The sequence below is a fragment of the Octopus sinensis genome, linkage group LG3, assembly GCF_006345805.1.
Source record: "Octopus sinensis linkage group LG3, ASM634580v1, whole genome shotgun sequence".
NCBI lineage: Eukaryota > Metazoa > Mollusca > Cephalopoda > Octopoda > Octopodidae > Octopus > Octopus sinensis.
Window position 1 is genome coordinate 36374512 of NC_042999.1, and position 5656 is coordinate 36380167.

Genomic DNA, 5656 nt, shown 5'->3' on the forward strand with positions numbered 1-5656 from the left:
GGTTGGAAATCAACCGCAAACAGACAGATGGGAATATAATAATTATAATAACCAGTTCTACTACAGGCACAAGGCTTGAAGTTTAGATGCTCAAATGGTACTTATTCTACTGACCACAAAAGAATGAAAAACAAAGTCAACCTTAGCAGGATTTGAACTCACGACATAAAGAGCCACAAGAAATACTACAAAGCATTTTATTTGGCACACTAATGACAGGTGCATAATTTCTATTTGATAATTTAAAACTGCTTATTTGAGGTGAATTTCTGTTTTACATTTTTCCATATTTATTTAGCGATTATTTTTTTACAACAATCGCCGCCGCTGCAGCAGCAGCAGTCTGATAAACAAATATGTTCAATAAGAACAATAAAAAAAAGTGATGATCGACGAGGATGAGATTCGAACTCACGCGGGGAGACCCCAATGGATTAGCAGTCCATCGCCTTAACCACTCGGCCACCTCGTCAACGAGTCAGCAGTGCTCAAATTAATATATTTATAACTAAGGTCTCTAAAATTACTTCCTTTGATATTTAAATATTTTTTTTTTATTTTTGTACAATTAGACTTAATTAGTAAATGAAAAGGCAATACAAGCAATACATTTATACATTTATACTATCGTTCGGTTTCTTTATGAATAATGAACATTGCATTTTGCTTTTTATTGTTCCGGTCGGAATGTTAACAATAGTAAAAAATTATAACGTTATTCTATGTTATTGTTTTCATTTATAAAGAATTTTTTTAGAGTCGAAAAATTACTCATCTGTTTCGTAATTTTAAGAAAGGAATAACTTGCGTCGAATTATCGTAAATAAAAGGCTGAATCGTACTTTTGTTATTATATATGTCATATAAGTAACTTAGTAATTTTGTTGTATTTGCTTGAGCTAAAAATACGAAGCTTAATTATTCTCGTCTGTCTGCGCTGCAAAGATCAAGGTTTTAATTAGCATATGAAGGTCAAGGTCATACTCTTTTACTCTTTCTTTTACTTGTTTCAGTCATTTGACTGCGGCTATGCTGGAGCACCGCCTTTAGTCGAGCAACTTGACCCCGGGACTTATTCTTTGTAAGCCCAGTACTTATTCTATCGGTCTGTTTTGCCAAACCGCTAAGTGACGGGGACGTAAACACACCAGCATCGGTTGTCAAGCAATGCTAGGGGGACAAACACAGACACACAAATACACACATACATACATACATGTATATATATATATATATATACATATATACGACAGGCTTCTTTCAGTTTCTGTCTACCAAATCCACTCACAAGGCTTTGGTCGGCCCGAGGCTATAGTAGAAGACACTTGCCCAAGGTGCCACGCAGTGGGACTGAACCCGGAACCATGTGGTTGGTAAACAAGCTACTTACCACACAGCCACTCCTGCGTGTATTTTTAAAAATACTTTTCATTGTTTATTTTTATGCACCGATGTCGTGGTTTGTTTCGACACGATCGGTTTTCGTTTGACAAATAGATGCATCCAAGAAGTCATATGTATGTCCCAAACTATATTAAATAAATAAATAATGGGTTTAACAAAAAACGACGACAATATGTCGATAATAATTGTTTATGAGGCCTCAAGTTATTGATACCATCGACCTTCAATATTTTACTGGATTTAATTGATTGATCGACATAGAAAGATGAAAGGCAAAATTGACCTCTTTCAGACTTGAACTCAGAATGCAAAGAGCCGTTACAAATATAGCAAGACATCTCTTTCGAATACAATCAATAGTATATGACTATTTCTTATTTTGTAGAACCGAAAGGAGTAAAGTGAAGTGAAGGCAAACTTGGTCCCTGCGATATTTGAAACGAAGGGCCGGTATGAGTAACCTTTTGTCGAGAAGCAGGTTGCATGAGAAATGCAACATCAGATGGATCGCTCTACTAAAAATTTCCAGGTAATTTCTTCGCTAGGTGTGTTATTTAGAAAGCCCTACGGGTCGCAAGTTGTCCACGACAGGTTCATACGGACATGAATACACTCGTAAAATAATTTGAACAGAGCCCTAGTAAAATACTGATGCCCAACGAAGGAGGATAAGTGGAGAAAAATTAATAATTTCTGATGTCTTGTTATTTTCTCTCAACCTTTTTTTCAAGTATTGCATCATCATTTTGTACTGCAACAACCCACACCTACACTAAAATTTAATTTATCATTGGTATTTTATCTATCGCCCACTTCCTGCAAAAGAATAAAAAATAATGTTAACCTTGGTGGGATTTGAACCCATAATGAATAGGATATGATTAAATTCGCAAAGCATTTTTCTTTCCTGATGCTTTAGTAGAAAATTGAAAGGTTTTATTTTCAAATATAACATATAAACATGTTCATCTCTTAGAACATCGTCATTTTATAAGATTTTGCTGGCTAATTCTTAAATTAACATAAACATTTATTTACGAGAAAGAAAATCACCGCAGAAAATTCTTCTAAATCTTTCTTTTAAAACTGTATTTTAACCATTAGTGGTAAATTTTTTTATCACAGCAACTGGTCGCACATCACAAAGTTCAACGGAACCTACTGAAGGAAGTCAGCACGCTCGCAACATTACTATAGGTGATGGCAAGGCTAAGGCGTTAGAAAAGCCAAGCACCCTCACGGGCATCACCTGACATCTCGGTGAGACGAGCTGCCAGCGTTGACAAGAACTTCGCGGTTAGTGGACCAGTGCCTCCGAACGACTCAAATGCCACATGCTGGAAGAGACTGTCAGGCTCTGATACTTCAGGGTTTTCTTCCATTCGACAACTGAAGCAGTACACCACCCCATCACATCCAGCATGTGGGAAGGAGCAAAGGAGTCGCTGACTGTGACGTCCCAAATGAGGCACCCACCTCTAACCGAAGGACAAAGGGTAAGACCATCTGGTCTCTTTCCATCACTTCTGGATAACCCCGACGGCTTCAGAACTGAGAGGATATTGATCCGAACCAGAGCCCGCTTAACGATTAGGTTTAGTTCGGTGTAGCGAGCGAAGTGACCAGCATTTAGGCGGTAAGACAGATCGTGAAGACCTGTGGGGTCGAGGGGCCTACAACAGCAGCATCTCAGTCTCCTACAAACACCAGCTCCCACTCTGAGTGCAGTGGAGATGCAGATTTCATCTAGACTGTGTAGACTTCCAATGTTGGCTACAGACAGGGCATCGATCCAGTCCCCCGAGAATTTTGCACCCGTTGAAAGTAGGCGACACCTTGAAAATTGATCAGATTGATTAAGGAGAGGGTTGTAAGTGGAACCTGAACGCAGATTGTCTCATATTCTCCACTGTAATAGGACCTGACAAACCCAGCTCTCTCCACTGTGGGAGAACTTCATCCATCTTCCTGTTGGAATTCTGTTGGAATTAGTCCATGTTGAAAAAAATTAATAAAATACCCGCGGTGCCCCAGCATGGCCACAGCTCAAGAGCTGAAACTGGAAAACAGAAAACTCCTGTTGTTGGCTCTCGTTAGTGTGTGTATATATATTTGTGTGTGTGTGTGTGTGAATACTGGGTTCAAAACAATTTCACAATGGAAGGGAAGTAACTCAACACATTACATATCTCCTTCCGCATTGATGTCGAGTTTTGCTTTCTCCAGACGTCGTGTGTTTTGATAGATACAACAGCTTTTTGTGAATTCGTGTTCATCCGTTAAGATGCACCCCACCCACTATGTTAAGATTAATTATTACATAGACTTTTCACTTGATTTGATACTCGTTTCGAATTTAATTCTACACTACAAGTATGGCCTCTGATCTTATGTAGATCGCCCTCCCTACTCACCCATTCAGACCCTACACGGAACAGTCCAGACATTCATTTCTTCCAAGGTTTCCTCTCCAGTAGTCTAGAAGTGTAGCGTACCATTTTCACGTTTGCAAACTTAAATTTCCTTTCAATTTTACAGCGGCGGCTCAAAGTACGGGCTCACTGGGGAGTCACGAGGGGAGCTGACGAGTCTAGGGGCCTAATGTATGCTTTGGCTTGCTGTCAAATGATATATAGTATAGGGCTTAATGCATTGATTTGCCTGAGGGCCTATAACGCTGCTAAGAAGACCCTGCTCTTCTCATAACTACCCTGTCTTTTTTAGGCATAGTATACCTAGAAGTGTAGCGTATCATTTTCACGTTTGCAAACTTAAATTTCCTTTCAAATTCACAGCGGCGGATCAAAGTACGGGCTCACTGGGGAGTCACGAGGGGAGCTGACGAGTCTAGGGGCCTAATGTATGCTTTGGCTTGCTGTCAAATAATATATAGTTTAGGGCTTAATGCATTGTTTTGCCTGAGGGCCTGTAACGCTGCTAAGAAGACCCTGCTCTTCTCATAACTACCCTGTCTTTTTTAGGCATAGTATACCTAGAACTACATTAAGCATTATATTCTGCTTATTTATTTTAAAATCGGAAGGTTGTGGTCTAAGTTAAGTTAAGATAATTTTTTGGCTCAAAAAGCAAAAAGCAAGGCCATGTAGGGGGACGTGGAGTTATGTACAGTGGTGTTCATACAAAGAGTTCAGGCCATTTCTGGTCAAGAGAGACTTTGAACCGAGCGGTCGTCGAGGAGATATAACTGCTGTTTCCTGTTGGACGACAAACCACATAGATTCTCACTCATAAAACGTCGTCGTTGTTTTTGTTTGAACCCCAGATCAATCCTGATCGATCTGTCCTTTAATCAAAGGTATTTTTTTTTACCGTAACGATTACATCTTTTCTACTGCAAAAGTGTATCCAGGGCCAACTTAATTCAATGTCTTTTTTTTTAATACGGTAGGGTGTTCTTTCCAAAAAGAATTCACGGCTATTTCTAGCAGATTGAAGACCCACTTAAGGGTCTCCCACTTCGCTACTATTTCTAGCGCATGTTGAGGTTCCAATCGACGGACTCTTTATGCTGTCACTAACATGCAATGTAGTAGTAGTAGTAGTAAGACTTATGGTGAAAGGTTTTCCAGCTATGACCATTCTTTTTCTTAGAAGTATGTACGACTACATTATGTAGCGTGTCCTTTCATTGTTCAAGGCAGTAAGGCTGCGAACTGACATAATAATTACAGCATCGGACAAAATGTTTAGCGACATTTCTTCCGGCTCATTACGTTCTGAGTTCAAATTCCGCCGAAGTCTATACACTGAAATAACAATCAAGTACTGGAGTAAATCTAATTGACTAGACCCCTTCCCCTGAAACTGCCGGCCTGGTGCCAAAATTTGAAGCAAGTATTCAAGGTTGTGGATGGAAAATGGAAGCACTCCGTCGGTTACGACGACGAGGGTTCCGGTTGATCCGAATCAACGGAACAGCCTGCTCGTGAAATTAACGTGTAAGTGGCTGAGCACTCCACAGACACGTGTACCTTTAACGTAGTTCTCGGGGATATTCAGCGTGACACAGAGAGTGACAAGGCCGGCCCTTTGAAATACAGGTACAACAGAAACAGGAAGTAAGAGTGAGAGAAAGTTGTGGTGAAAGAGTACAGCAGGGATCACCACCATCCCCTGCCGGAGCCTCGTGGAGCTTTAGGTGTTTTCGCTCAATAAACATTCACAACGCCCGGTCTGGGAATCGAAACCGCGATCCTACAACCGCGAGTCCGCTGCCCTAACCACTGGGCCA

General features: G+C 40.3%; 1 non-coding gene across 1 annotated transcript; it reads right to left on the reverse strand.

Moving 5' to 3' along the window:
* Positions 1 to 390: 390 nt before the first annotated feature.
* On the reverse strand, positions 391 to 472 carry Trnas-gcu. Its single transcript has one exon. It is a non-coding gene; the product is annotated as a tRNA-Ser (tRNA).
* Between the last annotated feature and the right edge of the window lie 5184 nt (positions 473 to 5656).